The sequence below is a fragment of the Dermochelys coriacea genome, chromosome 4 (assembly GCF_009764565.3).
Source record: "Dermochelys coriacea isolate rDerCor1 chromosome 4, rDerCor1.pri.v4, whole genome shotgun sequence".
Classification (NCBI taxonomy): domain Eukaryota; kingdom Metazoa; phylum Chordata; order Testudines; family Dermochelyidae; genus Dermochelys; species Dermochelys coriacea.
In genome coordinates this window covers 99,692,442-99,714,850 of record NC_050071.1, presented here as the reverse complement: position 1 = coordinate 99,714,850, position 22,409 = coordinate 99,692,442, and the positions used below count along the sequence as shown (strand labels likewise).

At 44.1% G+C, this 22,409-nt stretch overlaps 1 protein-coding gene across 1 annotated transcript in view; it reads left to right on the top strand.

Annotated features, from left to right (window-relative positions):
• Window positions 1-20,222: 20,222 nt before the first annotated feature.
• The window catches only part of CHRNA9 (cholinergic receptor nicotinic alpha 9 subunit), a 37,850-nt gene continuing 35,663 nt past the window's right edge, over window positions 20,223-22,409 (top strand). Inside the window, exon 1 of the mRNA XM_038399771.2 lies at window positions 20,223-20,657. The gene's annotated coding sequence lies outside the window, so the exon portion shown is untranslated. The remainder of the gene's footprint in view (window positions 20,658-22,409) is intronic.

Below are 22,409 nucleotides of genomic sequence, written 5' to 3'. Positions count from 1 at the left end.
CAAACTCCTCATCTCCAGCCCCATCCAGAGCCCACACCCCCAGCCAGAGCCCTCACCCATTCCCCACATCCCAACCCTCTGCCCCAGCCCTGAGCCCCCTCCTGCATCCTGAACACCTCATCCCTGGCCCCACCCTGCAGGCCTCACCCCCACAGCCCAACCCTCTGCCCAGCCCTAAGCTCCCTCCCACATCCCAAACCACTCATCCCCAGCCAGAGGGGTGAAAAGAAAACAGAGGAACAAATTGACCAATGACCATATGGACTGCCTTACTAGTATTGTGATGACAGATTACAAATACTGCATGAAGAAAGTCAAAGCAGAACAGGCACACTTTCACTCATCCAGTTTTTAAAGTAAGTTTTGCATTATTCTGCTCTTAAAAAGTTTACTCACATAGGTGCCTTTTTAATTCCATATATTTTCCTGGTTATTATTTTATTAAAGAAGTATCATTTTATTGTACAAGTAGACTTTGTTTTAGTTACATGAGTGGCTCTGTAACATTACATCATTAAGGAGTAGTAAGTAATGTGTTAATTTAGTAGGTGATGTGACTCTCACATTGAAGGTTTTTTGCCAAAGTGTCTCCCCTTTCAAAAATAGTGAAGAGCACTGAGATATTTGTTTCCATCCTGTTCATGCTAAGGACTGAGTTCTTTCTTAAAGTGTGGATGCAAAAAACAATTTAGCAGTTTGGTCCTTCTACCCCTCCATAAACTGTAGTAAAATTAGAAAGCATTTAGCCAAGTGGAAGGAATATTATTTCATCATAGTAAGACAATCGCCTTCAACCTTTATAATGAAGCCACATGAAAAAGTGAAACTGCAGTCTCATGAAGTTGTTTGCAGAGTATATGAGTCAGAATGGTTCTGAATTTCCATGCAACAACTCATTAGGATTGTGTATAGATTAATAATTTCCATTCTCTGACAGAGACATTTCCATATTTACTGTATATGAAGTATACTCTGTGACCTAATAAGTAATCTCCAGCAAATTTGCTGTACATTTTAAGTTCTTAAATCATTACAATGTATTGAAATGTTTAGTTTGAATTGTTTTAATACTTAGGCTTCTTAGACCATGTCTAAACTAGGAAAAAGGTGAGTTTTTAACATTTGTTAACTAACGGATTAAAATCCCAGTCTAGATAAGGTCAAGTGTAGTTTTAACACTTCTTTGCTGGTCAAGGTGAACTCCAAACTCTGATGAGAGAGGCTTTAATTCAGCCACACAACTTGCCTTGTCTACACTAAGCCTTGGTCTACACTAGGCGTTGAGGTCGAATTTAGCAGCATTAAATTGATTTAACCCTGCACCCGTCAACATGACGAAGCAAGGTTTACCGTGAAAGAGTGTACCCATTGTTCTATAAAATGTGTCTTTTTAAATACCACTGTCCCTTTTTTTTTTCTCCACCAGCTGCATGTGTTTCAAGGATCACAGGATCTTCTCCTTCCCAGACGCTAGGGAAGATTAGAAGGTGAAAAAAACGTCCCCGCGATTAAATGTTCTCTGAGCTCATGCTGTCCTCCCACACTGACAGAGCACAGACGAATGCATGGAGGCAGACAATGTCAGAGTGCAGGAAAGCACAAAATGACTGGGAGGAGTGGTGGTGGGCTGAAGAGAGGGTTGAAGCTGAAAGGTGGAGGCAGCATGATGAGAGAAGGCAGGATTCAATGCTGAGGCTGCTGGAGGATCAAACTAATATGCTCCAGCGTATGGTTGAGCTGCAGAAAAGGCAGCAGGAGGACAGACCACCTCTATAGCCCCTGTGTAACCAACCGCCCTCCTCCTCAAGTTCCATAGCCTCCTCCCCAGATGCCCAAGAACGCGGTGGGGGGGCCTCCGGCCACCCAGCCACTCCACCCCAGAGGATTGCCCAAGTAACAGAAGGCTGGCATTCAATAAGTTTTAAACTTTTAAACTTTTAAAGTGCTGTGTGGCCTTGTCCTTCCCTCCTCCAGCACCCCTCCTGGGCTACCCTGGTAATTATCCCCCTATTTGTGTGATGAATTAATAAAGAATGCATGAATGTGAAGCAACAATGACTTTATTGCCTCTGCAAGCGGTGATCGAAGGGAAGTGGGAAGAGTGGTTAGCTTACAGGGAAGTAGAGTGAACCAAGGGGCGGGGGGTTTCATTAAGGAGAAACAAACAGAACTTTCACACCGTAGTCTGGCCAGTCATGAAACTGGTTTTCAAAGCTTCTCTAATGCGCACCGCACCCTCCTTGTGCTCTTCTAACCACCCTGGTGTCTGGCTGTGTGTAACCAGCAGCCAGGCGATTTGCCTCAACCTCCCACCCCGCCATAAACGTCTCCCCCTTACTCTCACAGATATTGTGGAGCGCACAGCAAGCAGTAATAACAGTGGGAATATTGCTTTCGCTGAGGTCTAACCGAGTCAGTAAACTGCGCCAGTGCGCTTTTAAACATCCAAATGCACATTCTACCACCATTCTGCACTTGCTCAGCCTGTAGTTGAACAGCTCCTGACTACTCTCCAGGCTGCCTATGTATGGCTTCATGAGCCATGGCATTAAGGGGTAGGCTGGGTCCCCAAGGATAATTATAGGCATTTCAACATCCCCAATGGTTATTTTCTGGTCTGGGAAGAAAGTCCCTTCCTGCAGCTTTTGAAACAGACCAGAGTTCCTGAAGATGTGAGCGTCATGTACCTTTCCCGGCCATCCCACGTTGATGTTGGTGAAATGTCCCTTGTGATCCACCAGTGCTTGCAGCACTATTGAAAAGTACCCCTTGCGGTTTATGTACTCGCTGGCTTGGTGCTCCGGTGCCAAGATAGGGATATGGGTTCCGTCTATGGCCCCACCACAGTTAGGGAATCCCATTGCAGCAAAGCCATCCACTATGACCTGCACATTTCCCAGGGTCACTACCCTTGATATCAGCAGATCTTTGATTGCGTTGGCTACTTGCATCACAGCAGCCCCCACAGTAGATTTACCCACTCCAAATTGATTCCCGACTGACTGGTAGCTGTCTGGCATTGCAAGCTTCCACAGGGCTATTGCCACTCGCTTCTCAACTGTGACGGCTGCTCTCATCTTGGTATTCTTGTGCCTCAGGACAGGGGAAAGCAAGTCACAAAGTTCCATGAAAGTACCCTTACGCATGCGAAAGTTTCGCAGCCACTGGGAATCGTTCCAGACCTGCAACACTATGCGGTCCCACCAGTCTGTGCTTGTTTCCCTGGCCCAGAATCGGCGTTCCACTGCATGAACCTGCCCCATTAGCACCATGATGCCCACAATGCGAGGGCCCATGCTTTGAAAGCAGTCTGTGTCCATGTCCTCATCATTCTTGTAACCGCGCTGACGTTGCCTACTTGCCCGGTTTCGCTTTGCCAGGTTCTGGTGCTGCATATACTGCTGGATAATGCGTATGGTGTTTAATGTGCTCCTAATTGCAAAAGTGATCTGAGTGGGCTCCATGCTTGCCGTGGTATGGTGTCTGCACAGAAAAAAGGCACGGAATGATTGTCTGCTGTTGCCCTGACGGAGAGAGGGGCGACTGACGACATGGCTTACAGGGTTGGCTCACGGGGAATTAAAATCAACAAAGGGGGTGGCTTTGCGAGAAACTGAATGGCTGCCTCAAGGATAGAACTCAAAAGTGGGTTTAGCAGGCCGTTGATTTCACAGAGGGAGGGAGATAGGAGAAAATGAATACAAAACAAATCTGGTCTATTTCTTGTTTTGAGCCACTTCATCTATCTTTATACATCTTGCTGGCAGCAGTCTGTGCAGTACGACTGCTAGCCATCGTCACCTCCTGGGTGCTTGGCAGAAGATGGTGCAGTATGACTGCTGGCCATCATCTTCTGCTGGCTGCAGATTAAAAGACAGTGCACTGCCGGTAGGACTCAATCGCCATAAGACGAAACAAGAGAAATGACCTGGCTGAATCACTCCCATGTTTGCCCAGTCGCCCGGTTAAAAGAGCACCCAGGACTACGTCGACAACGGCTATCAGTCATACTGTACTGTCTGCTGCCAAAAGGCAATAAACTGTTGCTGTGTAGCAATGCAGTACCACGTCTGCCAGCACCCAGGAGACATACGGTGATGGTTAGCTGAGCGGGCTCAATGCTTGCCGTGGTATGACATCTGCACAGGTAACTCACGAAAAAAGGCGCAAAACAATTGTCTGCCCTTGCTTTTATGGAGGGAGGGAGAGAACGGGGGCCTGACGATATGTACCCAGAACCACCCGCAACAATGTTTTAGCCCCATCAGGCACTGGGATTTCTACCCCGAATTCAAATGGGTGGCGGAGACTGTGGGATAGCTACCCACAGTGCAAAGCTCCGGAAATCGACGGTTGCCTCGGTACTGTGGACACACTCCACCGACTACATGCACTTAGAGCATTTGTGTGGGGACACACACACTCGACTGTATAAAAATGCTTTCTACAAAACTGACTTCTATAAATTCAACCTAATTTCATAGTGTAGACATACCCTAAGATTTTACCATATGTTATTTAACATGTACCACAGGTTAAAAACATACCTTGTTCCTTTTGAAGACAGGCAAAGCAACTATGAACTGTGACTTGCACTGGTTACCATAGACTTGGAGTTGCAGTTTATTCTGATTTTGAGCTGAGTTAAGCTACATAGATGCAGTAATGGTTTATAGCAATTGGGCCTATATTCCATGCTAGAGACAGCCTTTGTTGCAACTAAATTGGTTGAAATCTCCAGTCTAGAGAGTGGATTTAGGCCTTGTCTAGTAATAGACATTGCACCAGTTTAACTAAAATCAATTATTGACTTTAAACCAAAATAAGATACATTTAAATGAAATCAGCATCCATACAGGCTTTGCAGCAGTTAAGAGCTTGTCCACACATGAAAGTTAAATCAGAATAAGGTCGGGTGTGAATTTATAGAGGAATATCTATATCAGAATAACTACTTGTGTAGATAATCCCTTTCTAAATCAGTTTAAAATAACACCTTAAATTAAACTGGTACAACTTTCTAGTGTAGTCAAGCCCTTATTTTCAGGTGTCTCATGTCATTCCTTTCTTCCTCCTCTTGTTCTCCTGTGGAACAGTTTTACACTTCAGGTTACTTGATCTGTACTCCTGTAATCTCATCCACAAAAACGTTTATACAGATATACACTCTGAGAATGCTATGACAGTCTGTTATGAAATATCCATTTTTTGTGTCCCAAATCCATGCATAATTTTATTCACTGCTTTGGACAAACTGTTTGTGATTCCTGTTATTTCTTTTTATGTATGTCAACTAAAGAGTCTCTCTTTAAAAGTGCCTCACATAATAGTTGTCTCTTAGCCCATCTGATCTTATCATTATCTTATTTCTTAAATAAGCACCCTCCATTTCAAATGCCCTCTGTTTTCTTTCCCTTGCCTCATGACCATCTTTTTCATGTTAATTCACCAGAGGTATCAATCTGAATCCAGACACTGTTTGCAGAAAATGACAGGATATATAATAATATTATTTGATACTTATTTCTTTTATTGCTATATATTTGTCTTATAATTCCCTCAAGTTCATTTTACTCTATACTAAAAAAACACCTAATACATTAATTCTGATCAGTCACAGAGTTATTCATAAGAGTTAGGTTTCAAGTGTTGCATGTTGCAAAAAATACCTTTGAAGTGTAATTAGGGGTAGATTCTGACCAATTAAAACAAAAAGTCTAAGAAGTGGGAACTGCCTTGATTCATCTCAACAGGGTTGTAAGTTGAACGGCTTATAATGAAAATTTAAATTTAATTTAGTTCCCTGCTTGTAATTTCAACAGTCACAACCAGTTATTGTGCTTATCTAGTAGAATGTGCAATTCATTTGAAAAGTTGTTCCATAGGAATGTAACTAACATGTAAAACATTGAATGGGGTCCTACAGGGATCAGTTCTAGGTCCGGTTCTCTTCAATGTCTTTATAAATGATATAGATAATGGCATAGAGAGTACACTTATAAAGTCTGCGGATGATACCAAGCTGGGAGAGGTTGCACGTACTTTGGAGGATAGGATTAAAATTCCAAATGATCTGGAGAAATGGTCTGAAGTAAATAGGACGAAATTCAATAAGGACAAATGCAAAGTACTCCACTTAGGAAGGAACAATAATCTGCACACATACAAAACGGGAAATGACTACCTAGAATGGAGTTTGCAGAAAAAGATCTGCGTGTCATAGCGAATCACAAGCTAACTATGGGTCAACAGTGTAACACTAAAAAGAAAGGAGTACTTGTGGCACCTTGTTGAGGTTTTCACGCGAGCCGGACAAAGCACATCAGCCAATATGGTTGGTAGCAAAGCCGTTTATCTGTTATTTCCTCATTGCTTTTATACACTCCTCCTACATAACATTTTCAACCCCCTCCCAAGTCCATCATCCGGTCACGGAGACATCTTGTTGGTCGAGCAGCCTTAGCACGGGCTGTACACGTGCATTCTTCCTCTTGATTGGAGCACAGCTGCCTGCTATCTGTTGTCAACAAGGTCTGGTGTTGCCAGTTTGTCTGGGTCACGTTCCAGCCTGTAACTCTTTCTCAAGGTTCATTAAAGGGTCATCAAAGGTTCACCGCAACTTTAACTAGCTCATAAACATTCTTAACTAGCTCATAGACACACCACGTTCCACATCTCCCCCCTTTTTATCACATGACACACGAACCATCAGCTATTTGCGTAGTTCCATCCAATTTTCGTTCATCAGCAGGGGTGACCTATCAGGGGCAGAGCAATGCATTTTACGGAATGTATCAAACAAGGAGGGAAGACATTGTAAACAGCAACAAAAGCGAATAAGACCAATACATACAAAAACTATAATTCCAAACAACTGCCGAAGCCACCCCAAGGAAGGCAACCACCCTGTGAGCCAATCCCAAAATCCCGCAAACCCGGTATCCTGACGAATGTGCTCAGTGAGGGAAGTTAGCTCATCCAAACGCTCTTCAATGGATCGGCTATTATCCGTAAGATTAAAACAACACATATGTTTAAATGATTGACATCCCATATGATGCTTAAGCAATAAAAAATCAATCGCAGCTCGATTATCTAAAATGGCATCTCTCAATTCCTGCTGTTCCATACTTAAAAGAGCAATTGCCTGTGATGTAGCATTAAGCGCTTTAACAGCAAAACAAGCTAATGCATTCAAGGTTTGTACCGTGTAATAAGTTGAAAAGCCAGGAATGCCTGCAACGGCATTCATCAAAGCTAAATATTCCGAGTGACTATATAAGGTAACATCGGCGGAACACGTATTTTGCAAAGGGCACTGACTGCCCCGGATCCCACTGAAGTGTATCCGAAACGACAGGGTGGGGGTCATATGTAGGCATGTCTCTAACCCAAGAACGGTCGACATGCTCGGTGGCATCCATACGCACTTCATCTGGTGGGAGCGGAACAGTACTTGGGTCCAGCGCCAGATTGGGCGCGGAAAGAGCCACGGGAATTACAGTCTTGGAGGCGCCGAAGAAATCTCGGGCTCCCACAGGAAGAACCTGTGGGGGATTATCCTTAGGTTTGGGGCGGAACGTCTCAGTAATCGTCGCTTGCACCTCCGCCTCAGCAGCAAGGGCCGCTATAGCTTTCTTAACCTTGCGCCAGGTCTGGCTAAGGGACACAGCCTCCTTATTCCCATGGGCAACGGAGTCCCAAAGATCCTGTCCCAATCGCTCCCACAGTTGTCCATCAAAAGCATGGTTTGGCCTCTTCAGAAACCCTCTCCTCTGTCCCCATTTCAGCAGATGAGACAAGGATTCTGCAGTTACTTTCTCGCCGTCTCTCTATGATACGAAGTAAAAATTCATGCACGGTTTTCTCTTCAGCTGATACAGCGGTACCCATTGCTACTTAAAGCCGCTCACCTGTGTGCACTTGCGTCACTCTCGGACGCCCAGGAGCCAAAAAGCCGGTACCTCCTGCCGCGGCTAGAACCCTCGCCTTTTCAGAAGGGACCATGTCAGGGTCACCATTTGTTGGGGTTTTCACGCGAGCCGGACAAAGCACATCAGCCAATATGGTTGGTAGCAAAGCCGTTTATCTGTTATTTCCTCATTGCTTTTATACACTCCTCTTACATAACATTTTCAACCCCCTCCCAAGTCCATCATCCGGTCACGGAGACATCTTGTTGGACGAGCAGCCTTAGCACGGGCTGTACACGTGCATTCTTCCTCTTGATTGGAGCACAGCTGCCCGCTATCTGTTGTCAACAAGGTCTGGTGTTGCCAGTTTGTCTGGGTCACGTTCCAGCCTGTAACTCTTTCTCAAGGTTCATTAAAGGGTCATCAAAGGTTCACCGCGACCTTAACTAGCTCATAAACATTCTTAACTAGCTCATAGACACACCACGTTCCCACAGCACCTTAGAGACTAACAAATTTATTTGAGCATAAGCTTTCGTGAGCTACAGCTCACTTCACTGGATGCCAAAGCAAACATCATTCTGAGATGTATTAGCAGGAGTGCTGAAAGCAAGATGCAAGAAGTAATTCTTCCACTCTACTCTGCGCTGTTCAGGCCTCAACGGGAGTATTGTGTCCAGTTCTGGGTGCAACATTTCAGGAAAGATGTGAACAAACTGGAGAAAGTCCAGAGAAGAGCAACAAAAATTATTAAAGTTCTAGAAAATATGACCTATGAGGGAAGACTGAAAAAATTGGGTTTGTTTAGTCTGGAGAAGAGAGGACATGATAACCATTTTCAAGTACATAAAAGGTTGTTACAAGGTGGAGAGAGAAAAATTGTTCTCCTTAACCTCTGAGGATAGGACAAGAAGCAATGGGCTTAAATTGCAGCAAAGATGGTTTAGATGGACATTTGGAAACACTTTCAAACTGTCAGGGTAGTTAAGAACTGGGATAAATTGTCCAGGGAGGTTGTGGAAACTCCATCACTGGAGATTTTTAAGAGGAGGTTAGACAAACACCTGTCAGGAATGGTCTAGACTAGACAATACTTAGTCCTGCCATGAGTACAGGGGACTGGACTAAATTACCTCTCAAGGTCCCTTCCAGTCCTACGATTCTATGGTTCTACATAAATAAAGCTTCATTTTATTATTGATCACTCAGAGTGTGTTTGATGCTGTACAAAACCTGAAGTTGCAGATCTGAAATATCTAGGTACTCTGGAAGCAGACGTTCAAATCCTTTCTAGGCTGAGCAAGCCCTTCATTCATTTAAGGCCATGATGGTACTGGGATCTCAGCCACTAATGTAAGCTGCCCCCAGTGCAAACCCCTAGTATAGATACAGTTTACACTGGTACACATCTTGAGGCATCTGTGTAATGTGTAACTAATGTGTTAAAATCCCAGTATAGATAAGGCCAGTTGTAGTTTTAATACTTGTTTTCTGGTTATGGTGAACTCCAAACAACCACACAACTTGCCTTGTTTACACTAAGGTTTTAACATACGTTATTTAACATGTACCAACCACAGGTTAAAACATACCTTGTGAAGATGGGCAAAGCCACTATGAACTGCGACTTGCACTGGTTACTGTATACTAGGATTTGCATTTCAGTCTTATCTACATAGCTGTCACCACCTTCCCCAAATTATTTTTATAACATTATCTGTTTATATTTAGATTGTTTTTCCTGATTTGCAGTCTCTGTCCATACGTTCTGATTTGAGGCAGGGGCTATAAGCATTATGCTGATAATGTCTTGGGCAGGAATCATCAGAGCAACATTAAGTAACACTCAGCCAAGGTCAAACTGCTGGGCTGGGACTCTGTTTATGGATAGACAAAAAGTTCCTGTATTCTGCTTGCTCCCTTATGGAGCTAGACCTGGGAGAAGAGGAGGACATCCCTACATTTTCACTGCAGGAGATGAACAACGATTCACAGGGTCCTGGGAAATAGTCTCACATTCCACAACTGGCAAACACCAGTCAGGCTCCACTCACCACCACTTTGGATAGTGGTAGGAGGCTCACACTTGCTGTGCCAACCATCTAGGAAGCAAGTAGACATATATCAATTGTTAATTTTAAAATTTCCCTCATATTAAAAATAGTTTTAGAACTACTATCTATGTAGGCTAGAGAGAGGTAAGATGGGATAAGAAATCAGGAAATCTAGAGGCTTACTTTAATATCCCTACTTTGGGGTACATCAGCATATTTCCTCTAAGATCTAGAGTTACACCTAAGTAAAACTGGGTATAACTGAGATCAAAACTAGGCTCATGGGTTTTATTCCTGGCTCTGCCACAGTCTGTCTGGTAACATTTAGCAAATCATTTATTCTCAATGTGCCTCAGTTTCCCCAGCTATAAAATGGGGATAGCAATACTTCCCTATCTAACAGATGACATGAAGCTAAGTCAATGTTTCTAGTATGCATTGCATACTTAGGGCTTGTCTACACTGGCACTTTACAGCGCTGCAACTTTCTCACTCGGGTGTGAAAAAACACCCCTCTGAGCACAGCAAGTTTCAGCTCTGTAAAGCGCCGAGCCGCACTCCAAGTGCTGGGAGCTACTCCCCTTGTGGAGGTGGCTTTTTTAGACCGCTGGGAGAACTCTCTCCCAGCGTTCTGTTGCGACTACATAAGCCACATTAAAGCCCTGCCGTGGCAGGGCTTTAACGTTGCCAGTGTAGACTAGCTCTTAGATGGAAGTTATTAAAGAAGTCCAAAGTATTATTTATAGTTGGTATGGTGTTTGTTTCAAAGATTCACTGGAGCAGTGCCAATATAGTTTCTCTAGTTTAGAGTTTGTGGGTATTGCAACAGAAAAGCTGACAGTGATTTTAATCCAATAATACAAGTATCTTCTTTCAGTTACCCTGAAGTTTCAACATTTGTGTAAAATAGTTATGTTTCAGTGTTACTGTGTCCTACAAACTCTGGAGTTTTTCACAACAGGCCCCAAATAAAGTGGTTGAGCCTCTTGTGCTCTGAGCTGATTGGTGAGTCTGATGAAGTACAGTAAACTTAGCAGCCTAACCACAGAGAGATGTTTTCTTTCTGCACCGGAAACACCTGCCAAAAACTCTGGGTTCACTCAAACTGTATGTAGAACAGCTCAGAATTAAACTTCCATCTGTACAAAAGTGAGAGAGTGATATATTACATTTTGTAAATCAATTTATATTCAGTATATATATATTGTATTATATCGCCAGGTATATGACAAACATAATTGCAAGTTGAAGCAAGCTTTGTAAATTGCACTTTTCACAAGTGACCATGAACTGCCAGTTTTAGACTAGTAACTAGAGACGCGTGCATATTTTTCTCCCAAATGAAATGAAAAAACCTTGGAAAACACACCATAGCACAGCAATTAAACGTGATTTGTGTCCATGTTGATTTCATACCCATATTTTATTAGCTTAAATCCAGCTTTCAACCAAGGCTGATGCATGATTGTTGCTAAGTCCAGTTACAGAAACAGTCCCTCTGTTCAGATGGGAACACAGCCATGACTGTAGCCTGGCTAGTAGGTCTTCCCAAAGCATTGCATCACACAATAACCAGGTTTCGCCACCACATTCCCATTAGAACAGATATTCCACAAAGAAGTAATACTTGAATAAACAAGAAGTTCAATACTTTTTGCCCACTCCTTGCTGTAAATAGTCACAATGGACAGCTCAATGTCAGCGTACTTTTTTTCTTTTCTTTTAAATAACTATGCCGTTTGCTAGCTATTCCCATCTCATTTCATCAAATGGAGACCTCCAAATCTGTGCATGGTCAGATATCAAGATTAAGACTTTCCTTGCAGTCTGGGGTGAGACCATCCAACCTGATCTAGCTTTTTGACAGTGGGACCAGCAGGGGGTATACACAGATTATAGGCACAAGTGCCAAATCTGGTATCATTCTGTTAGGCACACAATGATGAGAGACAATAAAAACACCAAGGATCGGGTATCACTGAAGGGCACTAATTGTAACTCAGCAGTTTCATGGCAGTCTATAAGGTGCCACAGGACTCTTTGCTGTTTTTATTTAAAATGAGATGATCCAGCCTGACATACAACCCTCACTGTGATGTTGTACTTGCCACCTCTTGAGACCAACAGTTGCACCAGTGCTAATATTGTCACCACAGATGAGGGCGTGGTGGCAGCCAGGGGACAATGATGACTTGTCTCCGGAGTATTTTCAGGGGAATCAATCCTAGGACATATTGCGTTTAATATTGTAATCAGATCGTGCAATGGCATTAGCACTTGTGAGAACTAGAACTCAGGAAGGTATGGTGGGGCCCTTGCCCTGCACGACTGTCATCTGGGTAACTTTGGGTAGATGTAGATCTCACACTCCTTAAGGAATTACTAAAACCTAGCTGAGGAAAATCTACCTCCCCACAGCGAACCAGCCCTGCCCTGCGTTAGCACCTCGCCTTGCATGGCTCAGTCACTCCGCAATCCACGCTGGAGGGCGCTGCAGACGGCCCAGGGAAACGGCTTATGGGCGGCTGAGCAACAATCACTTGGGTGCGAGGGGCGCCTGCCCAGTCATTGGTCAAGACACCAACGAATCGCAGCGTCCTCCGGAGTGGGCGGTGCAACTTCGGCTTGTCAATCGCCAATTTCACCAATCAGGAGAGTCGGAAAAGGCGCCCTGATTGGCTCAAGAGGACTGGGTCGATACAAAAAAGGGCGGGGGGGGCCCCCCGCCGGCTGTTGTAAGTAGGACGCTCGTGGGGGGGCGGTTTCTTTGCCGCTTCACGTCGGGAGAGGCCGCTGCCATCGTGCCACCCATGCCCGGCTGGAGGAGCCGCTGCCCGCAGAGCCCGGCGCCTGCCCGTTCTGGGCGATGCTGGGGCTCCTGGCCCGGGAGCCCGGCATGGGGTGGCTGGCGGAGAGTCTCTCCGAGCGGGCGGCCGCCGCCCGCCTCGAGCCGCAGCAGACGCGGTGGCCGTTGGGCAGCCGCGGGCAGCGTTAGCACCAGCCCAGGGGCCCGTGCGGCGTCGGGCCAGGCGAGGATGCGGAGGCCCAGGGAGCAGTGGGGCTGCCTCGTAGCCGCGGGACAAGCCGGAGGGGCAGCTGCTGCCGCCGGCGTTAGGAGACGCGCCAAGCGGTGAGTGCTGGGCTGCGGCCGGTGGGGACTCCAATCCCCAGCGTGCATTGCGGCGCGGGCCGCAGCGGCCGGGCGGCTGGGCCCCGGTGCACGCCGGGGGCTGGAGTCCCGGAGGGGGGTGGGCTTGCGTTCCCCGCTCTGCGCGGCAGGGGCCCGAGGGGAAGTGGGGCACTGGGGTCGGGGGACGCGCGGGGACAACGGCCAGTGCGGCTTGCCGGGGAGGGGGGGAGGGGGAGTGCCGCGGCGGGGCCGCTGACGAGGGGGTGGGACTGTGTCACGCAGCAGCGACTCCGCGCGGAATGAGCGCGGGTGCCTCGCGCCACGTGCCGCCAGCAGGCTCGGGGGCGGGTGGAGTCGGGGTGCTGGGGAACGCCTGGGCGGCGGCGAGCTCCCGCCGAGCGGTGCGGTGGGCCCCGCGCTCCCCGGCAGTAGGGCGTGTCCCCCCGGCTCCCGCTTTCCCCGGCCGCTTCTAATGTACGTGCTCGAACCACCTGGAGGGTTAGTAAACAGCCTCTGACGATGCATCTGGAGACGCGGCTCCGCTTCCTTCTCTGGGGTTGACATCTGTGAGGCCTGGCGTTTGATGCTGCGGGCGGCGGGGAGAGGCTGCACAGGAAGGTAGAATATCTTTAAGTAAAAATCTACAAAGGATTAAAAAGCCTCAGAACAATCCTTTGATCTCTGACAAAGGTCTAAGCGTTTGAGGCTTTCTAATAGGGTTTATGGCTTATTTTCCTTAGACACGGTAAAAGCACACATCCTGGTTCTCTCGTTCCGAGCTCAAACCTCCAGTTGAAGAGGTGGGTGAATCTCTATTAAATGCTTTCTTACCCGGTACAAGAGGGCTTGGTGAAAGAGTCAGGCTTTAAACAGTGAAACTAATGAGTGATTGATTTTTGAGAGGGCTGGTAGTAACTTCCTTCCTTCCGGCATGAACCAAGGGTTGCACCCCACCCATGTATGTATTCGCTACCCCAATACTGACTTTGGCGCTAAATACATTTTACAGGTGATGTACCCGAGACCACTTACCACTGATGGTTTTTAAAAACTCGTGCACCCCAATCTAGGTCTAAAGTGGTTACGTACTATGTATGTATCCTGTGAACCTTGTAACCAATACTTGTAATCCCTCATAACTCAAGCCTGATTCCAGATATACAGTACCTTCCCTCTTAACTTGTGTAAATTTTAAACATTAGCTTTAATAAAATTTCAAATCTCATTTTAGTATAATGTAAAAGTAAATCTCTCAATTTACCCATTTGGTCTGCTTTCACATGGGAAACAAAACTTGCATCAAATGGGCTTTTGCGAATGTAGAGTGTTGCTGCAGCACCTACAATTATTTGATTTCTTGTCGCTTCGAGATGGTTGTCTCAGTGTGGTACCTGTTGTAGTTCACCTCTGTAGTATTTAAACTCATCACCACTTTACATATATTTTCTGGTGTATCCTTTTGGAAGGGCTAACTGGTAAACTATCTGTGGACTTGCAAATGTACTTTGCCCATGAGGGTGGCAGCTTGGTTTCAAGAGTCTGCTAAACTCCAGACTTTTGGGGGAGGGTAATCTGGCCCACTGACTTCAGAATTATTTCCAGGGACATCAGTTGCTGAATTTTCTCCCATTTTGGTGGCAGGTCTTGGATTGGGAGGGTGTTGAGATTCCTAGAATGTATGGTATCAGATGAACAAGTGCTGAGACTAGAATGGGGATGGCCATCTGTCCAACTTTTAACCCTTATTTTATGACTTGTGTCAGATGTAACTGATCCTGATTTTGTTTGTTGCAGGTGAATGTATTTCTGGACCTCATATAGGAGATGGACCTAGCCTTGTCTCTGAGCAGCATATGTTGGGCCCTTAGCCTTTGAAGGCCTTGGATTTGTTGGAGCATGCAGGAGATGCCGGTATTTGGGAAGCCTACCATGCAGGCCTGGTGCACTTTTTTCTCTTTAGAGAAGAGATGGGAATGCCTGCAGTTTGGCCAATTCCCGAGGATCAAATTAGAGGGTTTGTGGTGGCTATGAAATCACAAGGCTTGTCTTATCCAAAAATACTGATGTACTTGGCATCACTCTCCTATATCTCCAAAATCACAGGTCACCCTGATCCTCTTCAAGATTTTGTAACCTGTCATACAGTGGCAGGGTTGCAGTGGAGGGAAGGTAATCAAAGATATTGCAGATCTCATGTAACCATTGAGGTTTTGCGATCTCTCTTGGGCACAGTATAGTCTGTGTGTGGCTCTCCATGAATGTTTGGTGTTCCGTGCCTTGTTTACTGTGGCTTTTTTTGGGGCTCTTCATGTGGAAGAGGTGGTAGCAGAGCACCGCAACTGGGCACAGCCAGAGCTCCTGTACATGAGTGATGTCCAACTGACTGAGGAAAGAGTGAACATTTATCTGCATACATCCTACCTGGGCCAAGAAAGGTTTTTTGATCTCTCTTGGATTATCTAGAGAGATGGGTATGCCCTGTTGAGGCACTGTGCAATTACGTGGCAGCTAGGCCACAAGGAGATGGGCCTCTCTGTACACTGGGATGGCACACCATTGACAAGGAGACAGTTCTTGGTTGTCTTCCGTTCTGCTTTAGGTTACTTGACCTTTGTCCAGAGCAATATGGTGTACATCCTTTCTGGTTAGGAGCTGTTGTGACCGCTGTAAGCTATAATGTTCTGAAGAAGCTATTCTGTGCCTGGGAAGGGGGCAAGGTATCCACCCAAAGAGGAGACCAGAAGTAGTCAACCACAGAAGCCAAAAGAACAGTTAATGTTCTCTGGTCTGTTCCCCTTGCTGATGCAGTATTGTTTCCTACAGTGTATGATCTAGTGCTCTGATGCATGAACTTAAAAGTAATGGAGCAACTTCTTCAGAGAACATTCTAGATAATTGACTTTTCTGGAGTTTGCAGTGTGCTGTCATCTGCATTTGTTTGTAAGCTGTATCTGTCTAAGGATTGGACTTCCATGTCTCTTTGCAAAATTAACTTGCAAGAATTGCTTGCCTAGTAAAGTCTTCATGATCAATAAACTTGCAGTGCATTCTCCTTTTCAAACTTGTCTGGCCTTCATTGTGGCAAGTCAACAAGCTGTTTCTATGCCACAACTCAGCAGCAAATAAACTAAGTCTTGCATCCTTATTGCTGTTAGATGGTATTTTTATGTGGCACATGAGGACAAACAATCTTGTAGGTGGGGATTGCAAGCAGTATATTGCTAAACTGAAACTTTCTAAATAACTTTAGGCAAAGTGTGCAACTGTTAGGTCAATTTTATAAATCCTAGATAATGCAAGAACAAGATATGTTCAATGAAACTAAAAGGTGAGAAATTCAAAACAATAGTTTGAGTAAAAGGATGGCAGAAGAATGGAACTTGCTGTCACTGGAACTCATTGAGGGCAAGAACTTAGCTAATACCTTTCGGAATCATGTTATCTACATGGATATCCAAAGTGAGCATAATTGACTAAAACTGTTTTAGCATTCCTTCCACTAGCTAATGTCAGTCTGAGACCTAGATGGGGTAGATATAACAACTCCCCAAATTCTACCAGAAGTTTAGTTGCTAATAGTCATACTTAAGGCTGAGAGTTTAGAGAATTTAAACTTTCAGCATCAACTTCAGGTCTCTCCACTGACCCATTGCCTGTTGGCCAAAGAAGTTACTGTTAGAAGGATTGAGCTGTCTTCAGTATTGTTAAAGATTAGTTAACATGTACTGAACAGCAAACTGGGAGCATTAACTAGTCCTTCAGTAACTGTGAAGGGCCTTTTTCTGGGGCACACAGCAAACTCTTCCACCTAGATTCTAATTCCATCCCTATGAAGACTGGAATCCCTGCTCATTTAGCCAGGTGAAGAGGCAGAAGTAGCAGAGGTATTTAAAAGCCCTGGATGTGGCACTGAGGAACTTGACTATAAGGCTGCCTACTGAGGGGCAGCCCCTGTGTAGAGGAGGCTGTGACCTGCAGGGATTCCAGACACTGCTTGGCACACAGGTAGCTCGGTGTAGACTGCAATAACTTGGGCAGCTTCCCAGGGCTGTCTAAGGTCATGCTAGAGCAGCCAAGGAGTAGGACAGCACAAGAGCTCCCATCCCCATAGTTACAATTTCTGCACATCTCCTAATGATGTAGCACTGAATCTTATCCCAAACTAGGATCACACTGTAGTATGAGAGAGGCTTTAGGAAGCTTATTCTCCACTCCCAGTCAAACCCATTTTCAACCAATACAGATATCTAGATCCCAAGATGCTCTCTACTGGTTGCTTCCACTTCTACTATACTGCCATCTTAAACATTAAATATAAGATGTTACTTAACCCAGTTTCTATTTTTTGCTATTTTCACTTACCCTAAGATTGTTTTAGTAAACATACTTCCAATGACGATGCTAAAGTCTAGCTCAGTATGAGATACTGAAGTTGACTGATGGCTTATCAAGAGGGCTTGAGTTCCATGGGAGAAAATTCAGGCAATGATGTTCTTGGAAATAATTCTGAAATCAATGGGCCAGATTATCCTCTTCACGAAGTCTGGAGTTCAGCAGACTATCTCTGAAACTTAGCTGCTACTTCCATGTGCAAAGTACAATTGCAAGTCTATAGATAGTTACCAGTTAGCCCTTCTAAAAGAGACCAGAAAATACATTTAAAGTGGTGGTGAGGTTAAATGCTACACAGAGGGTGAAACTTTTTTAAATTGTCACTGCTTTATCTGTGTGACAATATTGGATTCTTGTCTTGCTTGTTTCAGCCTTTCTCCATTCCTTTTTGGTCTCACCTTAAGATCTAGAGTTTCACTCATTTCTGTATTCTAACTACCCTGATATTTTTCTTTCCATGATTTCAAATCTAATTACAATATCATTTTTCTCTTCTGTTTCCATATATCACATGACTCATTCCACTGTTTTTATCTAACCTGGTTTGATCAGGCTTTGGTAAAGACCAGGTTGAGAGAGACCTAAACAGCAAATGGGGGAGTTAGTCCAAACAGCTTTTCTAATTTCTCGCTGAATTGCTGTCCAAAGCTGCTTACTCTTCCCTAACTACCTTATACTTTTCAGTCTCTATTTAACCTGTCTGCCTCAGCTGCTGCTTTCAATCTTTTTTTTTTTTTTTGCTACCTTCCATTAATGCTATAGATTACTTCCAACTCTGCGATTGAGTGATTGGCTTCCCTCTAACTGTTTATAATGAGCTTGTTGCTGTAACCCTGATGCAGTTTTGAGCACTTGTATAGATTGTCAAATTCAGGTGGCCCATCTACTGTAGTGCTCTCACCATTGCTAATACTGAAGTTCCATTGGAAGAAACAATGGGAGATTTCAGAAAAAGTTGAGTAGAGAGGCTGTGTCCTAATCTCTGCTGCAGTGCTGAGGCTTTGCCTATGAGAATCCATAGCATTGCCTATGTAACCTCTAAACAGCTTTGCTTTCTGAAGTGAACTCTTGCACTGCTAATTCTTTGTCTTCTACCTTAGATCTGGAGATCAGATGCAAGACTGACATGGTCTGCTTTACATTAGAGTCCTCTTCATTCTAAGCAGCCTTTAGATGAGGACCTGGTTTTTAAGGAGTGGTATGACAGTTGTTCTCTGGAATTAGTTAAATCATTAACTCCTGCTGTAGGAAAAGTGGCAAGCCTTCTGGGATTCTTGTTTGGGGAATTATGCCTAAAGTATAAATTGAGGTTGGATGCAAAAGGCCCCAGCTACCAAGGAAGAAGCAGTTTTTGTCCTTACCTACTTTGAGCAAACTGTATGGTTTCAGGCTGGAGTACAATGGGACCTCTGCCTTCTGGTGGTGGGAGATGAAGAAATAAAATCCCAAAGATAAACTTTTGCATCTGGGAGTATTTCCCAAAAAGCTCCCCAGGAACAATTTTAATGGGTCTGTGACAGTTGGTCTTCTGGTACTCTGAGTTCTAGCCAGGTTGACATCTCATAGCTTCCTTGCTATATCCTGAGTAACCATTAGTTTGGTTTAGGCAGAGTTCTTTTTCCTGTGCTCTCTGGAACCAGCAATTGTGATTCCTTGTTATGTTGTCTTCTCCCTTACATGCTAAATGCTGGGTATCCTGTTCAAGTGGCTTTAACACATTGGTGTTCCCAGAGATGGAGATAAATTGTTCATGTAAGAATATGTAAGAAATTAATGTGTAATATAGATGACACATCTTGTTTGGGCATCTGGAAATTGTCAAAATTGATCCGTGATGCCATGTTTTTCTGGGAACCTGGTATCTTGCAAACATGGAAACAAACTTAGTGACTCACTATATAGTACTAACAATGGATGTTTTACTTTGCATAAACCAGTATTAGATCATGAACAAATGTTTTAGGGCTTTCTAGGCATGAGAGCTTGGACAAGAGAAAACTAAAGTGTTTTTCTGTTTACATCCTGTAGGCATGGCTGGAATCACTGATCTTGTACACACGGAGCAGGAAGTGAGTCTTGCAACCAGCTAGAGGAACATTTCAGAGTGGTAGCCCTGTTAGTCAAAAAACAAGGAGTACTTGTGACACTTCAGAGACTAAACCTCTCCAGCGCATCATCAAGGATCTACAACCTATCCTGAAGGACAATCCCTTACTCTCTCAGATCTGGGGAGACAGGCCAGTCCTTGCTTATAGACAGCCCCCCAACCTGAAGCAAATACTCACCAGCAACCACACAACAAAAATACTAACTCAGGAACCTATCCTTGCAACAAAGCCCGTTGCCAGCTTTGTCTACATCTCTTCAAGGGACACCATCATAGGATCTAATCACATGAGCCACGCTATCAGAGACTCATTCATCTGCACATCTAGCAATGTGATATGCCATCATGTGCCAGCAATGCCCCTCTGCCATGTACATTGGCCAAACTGGACAGTTTCTGTGCAAAAGAATATTGGACACAAATCAGACATCAAGAATTACAGTATTCCAAAATCAGTCAGAGAACGTTTCAACCTCCCTGGACACTCAATTATAGACCTAAAAGTTGCAATTATGCAACCAAAAAACTTCAAAAACCAACTCCAACAAGAAACTGCAGAACTGGGATTAATTTGCAAACTGGACACCATTAAATTAGGCTTGAATAAAGACTGGGAGTGGATGAGTCATTATACAAAGTAAAAACTATTTCCCCATCCTAATTTTTCCTCCTACTGTTACTCACACCCTTGCCAACTGTTTGAAATGGGCCATCCTGATTATCACTACAAAAGTTTTTTCTCCTGCTGATGATAGTCCATCTTAATCGATGAGTCTCGTTAGAGTTGATATGGCAACACCCATTTTTTTCATGTTTGTGTGTAGCTAGATAATCTTCCTGCTGTATTTTCCACTGCATGCATCTGATGAAGTTGGCTTTAGCCCATGAAAGCTTATGCTCAAATACATTTGTTAGTGTCTAAGGTGACACAAGTACTTCTCGTTCTTTCAGCTAGAGGAAGTGACTTGGGCTGAGGAATTTGTTATTGACTCCAATGACTTGTGATCCCAATAGAGCTGAGAACAAAAATATATTTTAAAGGAACACCCATGACTGAGAAGGTTAGTTCTTTCCTACTAGCAAAACTTTTTTGATGGTTTGACATTGGATAACAATATATGCATACTTTTAACACTTGAGCTATATACCTTGGTAAAACTGCAAATCAACCTTAAATATGACAAATTAAGAATCTCATTTGAGCACAAGTGAAACTGAAGTTATGATGTTGCACTCTATATTTTATAAAAATATGCTAATGAGTGAATATAATGTAACTGGGATATGCTTCATGCAAAAGTTCTTGTGTAAGGTATCATTACAAAGTTTATAATCTACTGAATGTATTCATCCTATTTATCTGAATGTATCATTCTTGTATCTGAAACTAGAAATATAAAATATAACTGAAGGCCTATTGTAATTATGCAAAGTGTGGGCCATTAATGGTGGCTTGGAATCTTGATGGCTCCCATTAACCAGGACAATTGACTGTAGATGGCTCTGTTTTACTTCTAAGTCTTCCTGTATACATGTGTGCTGGCAAGTGGGTGATGAAGTCTTACAGTGACGTCTGATCATGTCACCTGAACTGGAATCCATCTTTAACCTGGTGCTTTTCCATTGAGGAGGAGGGATGGGAACCCAGAGAGGGACAAAGGACTCCTGCCTTATGCAAAAGAGGTGTGTGTGTGTGTGTGTGTGTGTGTGTGTGTGTATGTATGTATGTGGGTGGAATAGAACAAAAGGGGCTGCAGTCATGAGAAATCTCCTAGCTACCACCTGAGCTGGAACAAGGGCTGTATTGGGGGAAAGGATTGTGCCCAGACTAGGAAGGGGTCCAGTCTGTGAAAGAAATTTATTGAAACGTCTCAAGGGTGAGAGTTTCTCTGTATTCAGTTTTATTACTGTATTAGGCATAGGCTTGTGTGTTTTATTTTATTTTGCTTGGTAATTCACTTGGTTCTGTCTTACTACTTGGAACCACTTAAATCCTACTTTCTGTATTTAATAAAATCACTTTTTACTTATTAATTAACCCAGAGTATGTATTAATACAGGGGGGAGGGGCAGAGGCAGGCACACAGCTGTGTGCATATGTCTATCAGTGTTGTAGAGGGCGAACAATTTTGAGTTTACCCTGTATAAGCTTTATGGATTTAGTTGGGGTTTAGACCCAATTGGGAGTTGGGCATCTGACTGTTAAAGACAGGAACACTTCTTAAACTGCTTTCAGTTAAGCCTACAGCTGTTAGGGGACATGGTTCAGACCTGGGTCTTGGTTTGCAGCAGGCTAGCGAGTCTGGCTCAAACCAGGCAGGGCACTGACTAAAACTTTTTTCTACTTAGCCTTCAAGAGTTTCATGTCTCATCAACCAGAATCCCAAAGTGACAGTTATAATTTAAGCTCCAGTACCAAAGTGTGTGTGTGTGTGTGACAGTCATCTTTTTTCAAGGATGATGCATCCCCTTTTATTCCAATTTAACAGCATTCATTGATTTAAGAAACAATGGGATTATCTCACTTTATGCAAGAAATTTTCAGAAATGATAAATGATTACAAATTCATTCAGTTCTCACCCTTAAAAATGTAACATGCAGAGTCTGGAAATGTAATAGCTAATGACTAAAGGAATTGTGATCACTGAGAGGAAACTTCCACATAGGTACATCCTGCTAGTATGATTATGGTAGTGGTGCCTTCTTCAATTACACACTACTTAAAGTGCCCAGTGTTTACTCTGCTTGTCAGAACCATACCAGTAATGCTACTGCATAAGCAGTTATCAAATGTCTAGGAAGTAGGCTGGTG